General features: G+C 46.5%; 1 protein-coding gene across 1 annotated transcript in view; it reads left to right on the top strand.

The window, feature by feature from the left end:
* itga8 (integrin, alpha 8) overlaps nt 1–14,409 on the top strand; it is a 291,754-nt gene that overhangs the window by 185,451 nt on the left and 91,894 nt on the right. The window lies entirely within an intron of this gene.

The raw sequence follows: 14,409 nt of genomic DNA, 5'->3' as shown, positions 1-14,409 counted from the left end.
CAGGAAGGCAGAAACAGGCTTGAAGAGTGGGTGGATAAATGGTAAATGAAATTCAATATAGTGAACTGTGAGATTGTTCATTTTGGCAAGAGGAATAAGGAGACCACTTATTTTCTGGAAGGTAAACTAAATGGGGCAGAGGAGCCAGAGATCTGGGAATAGATACATAAATCGTTAAAAGTAGCAACACATGTTGATACTGCCATAAAGAGTGCAAAAAAATACTGTAGTTCATTTCCAGAGGAATCGAATACAGAAGCAGGGAGGCCCCGTCATTTAATATTAAGTGAGGCACAACAGGAAATACGGAGAGTAAAATGAGACAAAGACAAGCTGTAGAGAGAGATAACTAGCATACAAAAATAGGAAATTAAATTCAAATGCTATGTTAATCACACATGCACTTTATTTGAATTGCTGCAGTAGGTGCTAAGGATTTCGGTGCATACTTGCTTTATGTCCATAACCAAACCTCCTTCTTAGGCAGTCCCTCGGAACCGAGGAGGACTTGCTTCCACATTAAAAATGAGTTCTCAGGTGACTGATGAGTCCAATGCGGGACCTACAGTCTCTGTCACAGGTGGGGCAGACGGTGGTTGAAGGGGTGGATGGGTGGGGTGCTTAGGCTGACGTGCGCTGCTTGCGCTGCTTGTGCTTGGCTTCCGCTTGCTCCTGGCGAAGAGACTCGAGGTGTTCGGCGCCTTCCCGGATCTTCTATATAATTATAATATTGAACATTAATCTTACGAATTGCATCAGAAGTGCATATCAGGAATTTAGAGATCAGTGTCCAATAACTAGTAAAATGTACCCTATTTCAAAAGTCATCCCTAAACCAACACCACCAAAACAGGTTAATTAGTCATCCATTTCATTGCTGTTCGTGCTCCCTTGCTGGGCACAAATTAGCTGCTGCATTTGCCTACATAACAACAGTAACTAAAAAGCAATTCGTTGGCTGTGAAGTGCTTTGTGACACCCTGAGGACATGAACCGTGCTATATACATCCAAGTCCTTTATTATTTCATCTTCTGTTCTGAAGATATTCAAGTGTTGCAGTCATTAAGTTTCTGTTTAAATATTTGTTCTTAGAATGTGTGCTGCAACGGCCAGGCTGCATTTATTGCCCATCCTTAATTGCTGTGCAGAGTTGGTGGTGGGCCTTCGAGCAATTGTGTGTACAACTGAGTGGGTTACATGGCTACTTGAGAGTGATGTTTAGGGCAGACCAGGTATGGGGAGGTGGTGGGCTCCCTTTGACTTACATTGAAAAAACTTGAATGTCTCAGACATTTGATATTAACAATAAAAGTGTTAGTGCTCCACAAAAAAAAATCTCTAATGGGACCAAAATATACATGAACAGCTGATCCAATTAATTTAACACAGCAACTGAAACCCATAAAATGTGATTAAGCACAAATATATTTTTCTATGTGTAGTGATCAATAGCATGTCATTCTGTAGTGGACACTAGGTGGAGCTGTGTAGAGCTGTATATAGCTGTATGTTTAAGACTACATTACCCATGAGGCACTAGGCTACCCAGAAAGCAACAGTCAAGATGGCAGCCTGCACACAGGAGCACACATGGAAGCCTCTACAGATACTGTACCTAGAGAACGTGTACTGAATAAATAACTAGCTAGAAGCTAGCTGTGTTCATAATAAGAATGTCTAGTTATTAATGAACATAACACTATGTTTTACAGTAGCTATAATCTATTTATTTTAATTTAAGAATTTAATTTTTCATTATTGCTGCACTTACGGGAGGCGGTGGCATAGTGGTTATGTCACTAGACTAGTAAGCCAGAGGACTCAGTCAAATGCTCTGAGGATATGGGTTCAAATCCCACCATGGCAGCTGGTGGAATTTAAATTCAATTCAATTTAATTCTGGAATTAAATGTTAGTCTTAGTAATGGCGACCATGATACCATTGTCGACTGTTGCAAAAACCCATCTGGTTCATTAATGTCCTTTAGGGAAGGAAATCTGCCGTCCTTACCTGGTCTGGCCTACATGTGACTCTTAATGCCCTCTGAAATGGCCCAGCAAGCCACTCAGTTGTAAACAACCGCTACGAAAAACAATAAGATGGACTGCAGCGGTTCAAGAAGGTGGCTCACCACCATCTTCTCTCAAGGGCAATTGGGGATGGGCACTAAATGCAGGCCTAGCCAGCCAGCGATGCCCACATCCCATCAATGAATAAAAAAAAAGAGCAGCTGAGAATATCAGCAATGTTATTCGTGGGTTCCTATCATTCACAGAACTGGAAACCAACAAAACAACAACTTGTATTTATATAGCGCCTTTAACGTAGTAAAACGTCCCAAGGCGCTTCACAGGAGTGTTATAAGACAAAATATTTGACACCAAGCCATATAAGGAGAAATTAGGGCAGGTGACCAAAAGCTTGGTCAAAGAAGTAGATTTTAAGGAGCATCTTAAAGGAGGAAAGAGAGGTGGAGAGGTTTAGGCAGGGAATTCCAGAGATTCGGGCCCAGGCAACAGAAAGCACGGCCACCAATGGTTGAGCGATTTATAATCAGGGATGCTCAAGAGGGCAGAATTAGAGGAGCGCAGATATCACCGGGGGGTGGGGTGGTTGTGGGGCTGAAGGAAATTACAGAGATAGGGAGGGGCGAGGCCATGGAGGGATTTGAAAACCAGGATAAGAATTTTGAAATCGAGGCATTGCTTAACCGGGAGCCAGTGTAAGTCAGCGAACACAGTGGTGATGGGTGAACGGAACTTGGTGCGAGTTAGGATACGGGCAGCCGAGTTTTAGATGACCTCAAGTTATCGTAGGGTAGAATGTGGGAGGCCAACCAGGAGTGCGTTGGAATAGTCAAGTCTAGAGGTAACAAAGGCATGGATGAGGGTTTCAGCAGTGGATGAGCTGAGGCAAGGGCGGAGATGGGCGATGTTACAGAGGTGGAAATAGGCGGTCTTAGTTATGCCATGGATATGTGGTCGGAAGTTCATTTCAGGGTCAAATATGACACCAAGGTTGCGAACAGTATGGTTTAGCCGCAGACAAATGTTAGGGAGAGGGATGGAGTCAGTGGCTAAGGAACGGAGTTTGTGGCGGGGACTGAAAACAGTGGCTTCGGTCTTTCCAGTATTTAATTGGAGAAAATTTCTGCTCATCCAGAGCTGGATGCCGGACAAGCAGTCTGACAATTTAGAGACTGTGGAGGGATCGAGAGAAGTGGTGGTGAGGTAGAGCTGGGTGTCGTCGGCGTACATGTTCAAACTGACGCTGTGTTTTCAGATGATGTTGCCAAGGGGCAGCATGTAGATGAGAAATAGGAGGGGGCCAAGGATAGATCCTTGGGGGACACCAGAGGTAATGATGTGGGAGTGAGAAGAGAAGCAGTTGCAGGTGATTCTCTGGATATGATTAGATTGATAAGAATGGAACCAGGCGAGTGCAGTCCCACCCAGCTGGATGACGGTGGAGAGGCTTTGGAGGAGGATGGAGTGGTCAACTGTGTCAAAGGCTGCAGACAAGTCAAGAAGGACGAGGAGGGATAGTTTATCTTTGTCACAGTCACAAAGGATGTCATTTATGACTTTGATGAGAGCCATTTCGGTACTGTGGCAGGGGCGGAAACCTGATTGGAGGGATTCAAGCATGGAATTGCGGGAAAGATGGCCAAGACCAGGACAAGAAAATACGCAAGAATATGGCAGTGTAGTGGTTATATGACCCAGCCCCATGTATTTGATATAACTACATCACTTATTCAAGCATGTTTTATTTTAGCAACGTTTTTAATTACACTAAGGTAATTCAAGACAAAGTTGATCCATTTCACTCACTATTCTTTCCCTTGTTCTCTACAGGTTGATCTTTGCTCTATTGCCATTGTTATCTTGGGGGGAATTATTGGCCCCGATATTTACGGGGATGAAGTGGGGGAGCACAGTTGCGGGGGTGGGGGAAACCCAGAAATCCCAGGAACGTGGAGGTCCTGCCGAATTTAACAGTGGGACCCCATTATCATTTTTTTACTCTGTTAACAGGCTGGCTGGCCTAAAATTCCCCCCATAGCTTTAAGCACCTATTAATGTATTTGGGCTAATTTATTGGCATCACTTTTCTCTCATTAGTATTTTTAATTCACATTTCAAATGGCTGTTCTAATTCATTTTGAGTGAGCTCTAACTTCAGACTTCCAAGATGTGTGCTGGTTTTGTTTCAACAATGAAGGGAATAGGACTGTTTCAGTAAATGTTGACGCCTGATGATTGATTATGCCGGGGTGGGTTGGCCATTGATGGGCAGTTTCCTTTTCCTTTATCTGATTGCAGCAAAGCAAAATTAGATACGATTACACAGTTTTCCCTTCCCACGTTGTTTTAAACCAAATCATAACCCAATACTTTGCTTCCACTCAGTCTGAGCAATCTGTCAGATAGGTGCACCTTTTAATTATTTTATTTTGCAATTGAGTCCAGTACTCCAATATATCCTGCAAAAGGTTTGTATTACATGTGAAAACTGTTTTTAAAAGACTTGGGTTATAAAATGGTGTGTGACTTGGAGGGGACCTTGGAGGTGGCGGTGTTCCCATGCGCCTGCTGCCCTTGTCCTTCTAGATGGTAGAGGTCGCAGGATTGGGAGGTGCTGTCAAACGCCTTGGTGAGTTGCTGCAGTGCATCTTGTAGATGGTACACACTGTAGCCATGGTACGCCGGTGGTGGAGGGAGTAAATGTTTAAGGTGGTGGATGGGGTGCCAATCAAGCGGGCTGCTTTATCCTGGCTGGCGTTGAGCTTCTTGAGTGTTGTTAGAGCTGCACTCATCCAGGCAAGTGGAGAGTATTCCATCACACTCCTGACTTGTGCCTTGTAGATGGTGGAAAGGTTTTTGGGAGTCAGGAGGTGAGGCTTGCCGCTGAATACCCAGCCTCTGACACGCTCTTGTAGCCACAGTATTTATGTCATAGAGTCATAGAGTCATAGAGTAATACAGCACGGATAGAGGCCCTTCGGCCCATCGTGTCCATGCCGGCCATCAAGCCCTGTCTAATCTAATCCCATATTCCAGCATTTGGCCCGTAGCCTTGTATGCTATGGCATTTCAAATGCTCATCCAAATGCTTCTTAAATGTTGTGAGGGTTTCTGCCTCCACAACCCTTTCAGGCAGTGAGTTCCAGACTCCAACCACCCTCTGGGTGAAAAAGTTCTTTCTCAAATCCCCTCTAAACCTCCCGCCCTTTACCTTGAATCTATGCCCCCTAGTTATTGACCCCTCTACTAAGGGGAAAAGCTCCTCAGCATCCATCCTATCTATGCCCCTCACAATTTTGTACACCTCAATCATGTCCCCCCTCAGCCTCCTCTGCTCCAAGGAAAACAAACCCAATCTGCCCAGTCTCTCTTCATAGCTGAAGCGCTCCAGCCCTGGTAACATCCTGGTGAACCTCCTCTGCACCCTCTCTAACGCGATCACATCTTTCCTGTAGTGTGGCGACCAGAACTGCACACAGTATTCCAGCTGTGGCCTAACCAGTGTTTTATACAGCTCCATCATAACCTCCTTGCTCTTATATTCAATGCCTCGGCTAATGAAGGCAAGTATCCCATATGCCTTTTTTACCACCTTATCCACCTGTTCCGCCGCCTTCAGGGATCTGTGTACCTGCACACCCAGATCCCTCTGACCCTCCGTCTTGCCTAGGGTCTTTCCCTTCATTGTGTATTCCCTTGCCTTGTTAGACCCCCCAAAGTGCATCACCTCGCACTTTTCCGGGTTAAATTCCATTTGCCACTGTTCCGCCCATCTGACCAACCCATCTATATCGTTCTGCAGACTGAGGCTACCCTCCTCGCTATTTACCACCCTACCAATTTTAGTATCATCCGCGAATTTACTGATCATACCCTTTACATTCATATCCAAGTCATTAATGTAGACCACAAACAGCAAGGGACCCAGCACCGATCCCTGTGGTACCCCACTGGCCACAGGTTTCCAGTCACAAAAACAACCTTCGACCATCACCCTCTGCCTTCTGCCACTAAGCCAGTTTTGTATCCAATGTGCCAAGGCACCCTGGATTCCATGGGCTCTTACCTTCTTGACCAGTCTCCTGTGCGGGACTTTATCGAAGGCCTTACTGAAATCCATGTATACCACATCCACTGCGTTACCCTCATCCACACACCTAGTCACCCCCTCAAAAAATTCAATCAAATTAGTCAGACATGATCTTCCCTTGACAAAGCCATGTTGACTATCCCTGATTAATCCTTGCCTCTCCAAGTGGAGACAAATTTTGTCCCTCAGGATTTTTTCCAGTAATTTTCCTACCACTGATGTTAGGCTCACTGGCCTGTAGTTCCCCGGTTTTTCCCTACTACCCTTCTTGAATAATGGTACTACATTAGCGGTTCTCCAGTCCTCTGGCACATCCCCTGTGGCCAGAGAGGTCCTGAATATATGTGTTAGAGCCCCCGCAATCTCCTCCTTTGCCTCACACAGCAGCCTGGGGTACATTTCATCCGGGCCTGGGGATTTATCCATTTTTAGGCCAGCTAAAACCGCCAATACCTCCTCCCTCTCGATGTTAATATGTTCGAGCATATCACAGTCCCCCCGCCCTATTTCTATGTCTACATCGTCCTTCTCCATAGTGAAAACAGATGCAAAAAATTCATTTAGAACCCCTCCTACATCTTCCGGCTCCACACACAGATTGCCACTTTTGTCCCTAATGGGCCCTATTTTTTCCCTAGTTATCCTTTTACCCTTAATATACTTATAAAACATCTTCGGATTTTCCTTTATTTTGCTCGCCAGTGTTATTTCATGGCCCCTCCTTGATCTCCTAATTTCTTTTTTAAGTATCCCCCTGCACTTTTTGTACTCCTCTAGGGCTTCCTCCGTCTTTAGCCTTTTGTATCTACCAAAAGCCCTCCTTTTTTTCCTAATCCATTCCCGTATATCCCCTGACATCCACGGTTCCCTGTGGTTTTTGGAACCACTCTTGACATTTATGGGAACATGTTGCCCTTGTATGATCTCAATCTCCCTTCTGAAAGCCTCCCATTGCTCCGATGCGGATTTTCCTACAAGTAGCTGATCCCAGTCCATTTTGGCCAGATCCTGCCTTATCCTATTAAAATCGGCCTTCCCCCAATTTAGAACCTTTATTTCCGGCCCATCCCTGTCCTTTTCCATGACCACCTTAAATCTTACCATATTATGGTCACTATCACCAAAGTGCTCACCTACTAGCACTTTTTCCACTTGGCCGGCCACATTCCCTAGAATTAGGTCCAGTACCGCCCCCTCTCTTGTAGGACTTTCTACATGCTGGCTCAAAAAGCTCTCCTGGATGCACTTTAAGAATTCTACACCCTCTGAGCCTTTCACACTTTGACTATCCCAGTTAATATTGGGGAAGTTGAAATCCCCCATTATTATTACCCTATTATTTGCACATTTCTCTGAGATTTGCCTACATATCTGTTCCTCTATTTCCCCCTGACTGTTTGGAGGCCTATAGTACACTCCCAGCAAAGTGCTTGCCCCCTTTTTGTTTTTAAGCTCCACCCATATGGCCTCATTAGAGGACCCTGCTAATATATCATCCCTCCTTACTGCAGTAATTGACTCCTTAATTAATATTGCGACACCCCCTCCTCTTATACCTCCCCCTCTGTCTCGCCTGAAGATTCTGTACCCCGGAATATTGAGCTGCCAGTCTTGCCCCTCCCTCAACCATGTCTCCGTGATAGCAACAATATCATACTCCCATGTGTTTATCAACACCTTCAGTTCATCCACCTTATTTGCAAGACTCCTTGCATTAAAATAGATGCCATCCAGCCTTGCCCTTATATATTTGCCCTGTCTACCAAGCTGACTTGTTTTTTCCTCCATAATTGGCAGCACATCCCCCCCTATTTCAGCTTCCCTCTGTATCCCATCCCCCTGCCAAGTTAGTTTAAACCCCCCCCGACAGTGCTAGCAAACCTCCCCGCAAGGATATTTGTCCCGCTCTGGTTCAGGTGCAACCCGTCCGACTTGTACAAGTCCCACCTTTCCCAGAAGCAGGCCCAGTGATCCAGGAAAGTAAAACCCTCCCCCCTACACCAACTCTTTAGCCACGCATTCATCTGCTCTATCCTCCCATTCCTATACTTACTAGCACGTGGCACTGGGAGTAATCCAGAGATTACACCCTTTGAGGTCCTGCCCTTTAATCTGTTACCTAGCTCCCTAAATTCTTGATGTGGCTGGTTCAGTTATGTTTCTGGTTAATTGTGACCTCCAGGATGTTGATGGTGGGGGATTTGGCGATGGTAATGCCGTTGAATGTCAAGGGGCTGTGGTTAGACTCTCTCTTGTTAGAGATGGTCATTGCCTGGCACTTGTGTGGCGCGAATGTTACTTGCCACTTATCAGCCCAAGCCTGAAATCCTCCCTTGTTATAGTTGTCTTTTCCTGTTATTAACCTACCTGGAACTTTTTTTAAATTTTTTTTTTTTAAAGAGTGCTGAGGTTAGTCATTCTTGTAGCACAATACTGGGAGATAGGAAACCAGAATACTAAAATAGTTTTACCTGAACAGAATGTGCCAATTTGATAAGGGAGCCACTGAAATTTCAAAATCTTTACACAACCTGAAAGCCCATTGTTCTCCTGTTCTAACTAGGAATGAAGAATTTCTGCAGTTTGCTAATCACAGATCAGAATAAGAAGAATATTCCTATCACAGAAGCTAATGATTGCCTGGTTGTCAGGTGATTAGCTTTGTGTGCTTACTGTAGGTTAAATTCCTGATGGAATTTTTTTTTTTGTCACCATTAATCCATAAACAAGTTTTGGTTGTTTTTAACAATTGCACATTTAGTTTCAAAGACATAAATATATTAAGGCCGATTTTAAATCCTGGCGGGAAGCCGGAGAGAGCGGACAGTGATCCGGCGCGGGAGGCTTTATCGGCAGACTGTCGGATTTTAAATGCCGGGCCTCATTTGAATGCGATCAGTCAGCTGCTCATCTGTTCTGAAAGTGGCAGCAACAGATTGGGAGAGGGGAGGAGGAGAGGCCACCCTCAGGCACCAAGAGAAGACTGCTGGCAGCAAGCTAAGTCCAGGAGGGGGGATGTTTTGAGGGTTCCACGGCTGGGGAGAGGGGAGGAGCCCGAACAGCAGAGGCCCAGACGTTCCTTGTGGGGCCTGGAGGAGCACACATGATTGTCCTGGTCCCACTCAGGAAAGTTTCTTAACTTAGCTTAGAGGACCTTGCTGGCTTCCCAACAGCTTTACCTGGCGGGGTGGCCGCGGCGGGCTCCCCACTCAGGAGTGGGTTAAAATTAATTGTTAAAATCCCGCTAGACTCCAGTGGGAGCCTCATCTGCCGTCAACGCCAGCGACCTTAAAATGGGTAATTGGTTGGAACGGAGCGGGAAATGGAGCCGCTCCATTTTAACTGCTCCCCCACTCTTTTCCTGCTGACTGAATAAAGTTAAAAATTCCTCCTATTATTCAACTAGGTGACAATTTGGATACACTTTCCTCCATTCATTAATTTTAACAAATAAGTAAACATGAGTATAAAGTCAGCAACACTGGCTACACTTTCATTAAGATTAAGAAACTAAGAAAAATACACCTGTTTTTTATTAATTGTAATGCGGCTTTCCTATTCAAAACTTATTTATTCTGGACCATTATTAATGTATATACAACCACTGTTAACAGTAGAGTGACTGTATTGAGCCAAGGATGAAAATGCTTCTCTATAGAAATTCCCTATAACTGCATAAATAATCTGAATGCGAGTTCTTCTTCTTAGGCAGTCCCTCGGAACCGAGGATGACTTGCTTCCACATTAAAAATGAGTTCTCAGGTGACTGATGAGTCCAATGCGGGACCTACAGTCTCTGTCCCAGGTGGGGCAGACGGTGGTTGAAGGGGCAGGTGGGTGGGGTGCTTGGATTGACGTGTGCTGCTTGCGCTTGGCGAAGAGACTCGAGGTGTTCGGCGCCTTCCTGGATGCGTCTCCTCCACTTTGTGCGGTCTTGGGCCAGGGATTCCCAGGTGTCGGTGAGGATGTTACACTTTTTCAAGGAGGCTTTGAGGGTGTCCTTGAAGCGTTTCCTCTGCCCACCTGGGGCTCTCTTGCCGTGTCGGAGTTCCAAGTAGAGCGCTTGTTTTAGGATTCTCGTATCGGGCATGCGGACAATGTGACCCATCCATCGGAGCTGATTGAGCGTGGTCAAAGCTTCGATGCTGGGGATGTTGGCCTGAGCAAGAACACTGACGTTGGTGCGCCTATCCTGCCAATGGATTTGCAGGATCTTGCGGAGGCAGCGTTGGTGGTACCTCTCCAGAGCTTTGAGGTGCCTGCTGTACATTGTCCATGTCTCTGAGGCATACAGCAGGGCGGGTATCACTGCTGCTCTGTAGACCATGAGCTTAGTGCCGGGTTTGAGGTCCTGGTCTTCAAACACTCTCTTCCTCAGGCGACCGAAGGCTGCACTGGCACATTGAAGGCGGTGTTGGACTTCGTCGTCGACGTCTGCCCTTGTTGACAGTAGGCTCCCGAGGTATGGAAAGTGGTCCACGTTGTCCAAGGCCTTGTTGTGGATTTTGATAATTGGGGGGCAGTACTGTGTGGCAGGGGCAGGTTGATAGAGGACCTTTATCTTACGGATGTTTAGTGTGAGGCCCATGCTCTCAGACGCTTCGGTGAAGGTGTTGACGATGGTTTGGAGTTCGACCTCCGAGTGAGCGCAGATGCAAGCGTCGTCTGCATACTGTAATTCGACGACAGAGGATGGGACGACCTTGGATCTGGACTGGAGGCGACGGAGGTTGAACAGTTTCCCGTTTGTTCTGTAAATTAGCTCCACTCCAGCGGGGAGCTTACTGAGGTTGAGATGGAGCATTGCAGCAAGGAAGATCGAGAAGAGCATTGGTGCGATGACACAGCCTTGCTTGACCCTGGTTCGTACGTGAATTGGGTCTGTGGTGGAACCGTTGGTCGGGATCACGGCTTGCATGTTGTCATGAAGCAGGCGGAGGATGGTAACAAACTTTTGAGGGCAGCCGAATTTGAGGAGGACACTCCATAATCCCTCACGGTTGACCGTGTCAAAGGCCTTTGTGAGATCAAAGAAGACCACTCATCTCCAGACCTCATCATAGCCATAATCTGCATATGCACAGCAGAGTTGAATGCCAGAGGGGAGGTGAGAATAGCTACCCTTGATATCAAGGTGGCATTTGCCCAAGTATGATACCAAGGAGCCCTAGAAAAACTGATATCAATGGGGCTCAAAAAGAAAACACTTCAGTGGATGGAGTCAAACTTGACAAAAGCAAGAGGTTTGTGTTTGTTGGAGGCCAATCATTGAAACCCAGGACATTGCACCAGAAGTTCCTCAGTGCAATATTCTCAAACCAACCATCTTCTGTTGCTTAATGAATGATCATCGCTCCATCATAAGATCAGGCGAGGGGCTGTGTGCTGAGAATTCCATAGGATTCAGCTCCATCCACAACTCCTCTGTTAATGAAGCAGCCCATGCCAGATTACAGCAGGACCTGGATAACATCGCGCCTTGGCTGCTAAGTGGCAGTTACCGTCAGTGTTCTCGCTCAGGCCAACATCCCCAGCATCGAAGCTTTGACCACGCTCGATCAGCTCCGATAAATGGGCCACATCGTCCGCATGCCCGATACATGACTCCCAAAACAAGCGCTCTACTCGGAGCTCCGACACGGCAAGAGAGCCCCAGGTGGGCAGAGGAAACGCTTCAAGGACACCCTCAAAGCCTCCTTGAAAAAGTGTAACATCCTCACCGACACCTGGGAATCACTGGCCCAAGATCGCACAAAGTGGAGGAGAAGCATCCGGGAAGGCGCCGAATACCTTGAGTCTCTTCGCCGGGAGCAAGTGGAAGCCAAGCGCAAACAGCGGAAGGAGCGCATGTCAACCCAAGCACCCCGTTCACTCGCCCCTTCAACCACCGTCTGCCCCACCTGTGACAGAGACTGTAGGTCCCGCATTGGACTCATCAGTCACCTGAGAACTCATTTTTTAATGTGGAAGAAAGTCATCCTCGGTTCCGACGAACTGCCTAAGAAGAAGAAGAAGAATTGTCATTACCATGAAATTACCATCAAGAAGAACTCAGCCGCCTACCCCTGATTTTCAACACCATCATCACCATCAATATCTTCGGAGTAATCATTGACCAGAAGCTTAATTGGATCAGCCATATCAGCATTGCGGTTACAAGAGCAAGACAGAGGCTGGGTACTCTGCGACAAATAGCTGACCTCCTGACCACTCAAAGTCTCTTCACCAACGACAACAACATGCATTTATATAGTGCCTTTAATGTAGTAAAATGTCCCAAGGCGTTTCACAGGAGTGATTATCAGTCAAAAATTTGACACCGAGCCACATAAGGAGATATTCGGAACAAATGCTTGGACAAAGAGGTAGGTTTTAAGGAGCATTTTATAGGAGGAGAGAGAGGTAGAGCAGAGAGGTTTAGGGAGGGAATTCCAGAGCTTAGGGCCTAGGCAGCTGAAGGTAGAGCCGTCAATGGTGGAGCAATTAAAATTGGGGATGCACAAGGGGCCAGAATTAGAAGAACGCAGAGATTTCGAAGGCTTGTAGGGCTGAAGGAGGCTGCAGCGATAGGGAGGTGGGAGGCCATGCAGGGATTTGAAAACTAGGATGAGAATTTTAAAATTGAGGTGTTGGTGGACTGGGAGCCAATGTAGGTCAGCGAGCACAGGGGTGATGGGTGAACGGGAATTGGTGCGAGTTAGGAAACGGGCAGCAGAGTTTTGGATGAACTCAAGTTTATGTAGGATGGAAGATGGGAGGCCAGCCAGGAGAGCATTGGAATAGTCAAGTCTAGGGGTAACAAAGGCATGGATGAAAGTTTCAGCAGCAGATGAGCTGAGGCAGGGGAGGAGTCAGGCAATGTTATGGAGGTGGAAGTAGGCTGTCTTGGTGATCGAGCGGATATGTGGTCGGAAGCTCAGTCATGTAGGATGTCATTTGTGACTTTGATAAGAGCAGTTTAGGTACTGTGTCAGGGGCATAATCCCGATTGGGGTGATTTAAACATGGAGTTGCGGGAAAGATGGGCACGGATTTGGGAGGCGACAACACGTTCAAGGACTTTGGAGAGGAAAGGGAGGTTGGAAATGGGGCGGTAGTTTGCAAGGACAAAGGGGTCAAGTGTGGGTTTTTTGAGGAGGGGGAGATGACGGCAGATTTGAAGGGGAGGAGAACAGTACCTGAGGAGAGGGAACCGTTAACAATGTCAGCTAACATGGGAGCCAGGAAGGGAAGTTGTGTGGTCAGTAGCTTGATGGAACTCGGGTTGAGGGAGCAGGCGGTGGGTTTCATGGGCAAGATGAGCTCAGAGAGGGCACGAGGGGAGATTGAAGAGAAACTAGAGAAAGATGCGAGTTCAGGGCTAGGGCAGGGCATGGGGTGGGGAAGAGAGGGAAGTTGAACGGATGGTCTCAATCTTTGTGACAAAGAAGTCCATGAGCTCCTTGCACTTGCTGTTGGAGGTGAGGGTGGAAAAGGCAGGGGAGAGGGGTTTAAGAAGGCTCTACAAGGCTCAATTCAGGAATGTGATGGAATACCTACCACTCGCCTGGATGGGAGCAGCTGCAACAACGCTCAAGAAGGTGAACACCATCCAGGACAGAGCAGTTTGCTTGATCAGTGCCCCTGGCACTGGACTAAATATCCACCCCCTACATCACTGCCACACTGCAGCTGCAGGATGCACTGCAGCAACACATTAAGGTTATTTCAACAACACCTTCCTCCCCTGTGACCTCTGCCACTGAGAAGGACAATGACTGCAGTGTTATAGGAACAGCATCACCTCAAAGTTCTCCTCCAAGTCATGCACCATTCTGACTTGGACACCTATCACTGTTCCTCCATTGTTGCTGGGTCAGTATCCTGGAATTCTCTATCTAACATCATTGTGCGAGCATCATCACCACAAAGACTGCAGCCGCTCAAGAAGGCAGCTCACCACCATCTTCCCAGGGCAACTAGGGATGGGCAATAAATGTGACCTTGCCAGCATTGGCCACATCCTGAGAACAATTTTTTAAAAAGCATATTGGTTTTCAATAATGAGATATCCCTTAATTGAAGGAAATATATTAGAATCTGTAAAACATCATTTTTTTGGTATTATTGCTGTCAAAATCTATGCCATCTATCAGTTAATGAACAAACTTACAAAGCTATTGTTCACATCAGTGGGCTAACCTAATATCTGTGATACTGACTGGTTTCTTTTCTGTTTCATCTTGAGTTGGGATTATCAAACTGGAAAAACTATTCTTTTTTGGAAACTCAAGGTTGCTGCAATACTAGA

Source organism: Somniosus microcephalus, chromosome 5, assembly GCF_052327205.1.
Source record: "Somniosus microcephalus isolate GS21.2 chromosome 5, FLI_Smic_1.0, whole genome shotgun sequence".
Taxonomy (NCBI): domain Eukaryota; kingdom Metazoa; phylum Chordata; class Chondrichthyes; order Squaliformes; family Somniosidae; genus Somniosus; species Somniosus microcephalus.
Note: the sequence above shows the minus strand (reverse complement) of the source record. Positions and strands in the feature narration are given on the sequence as shown.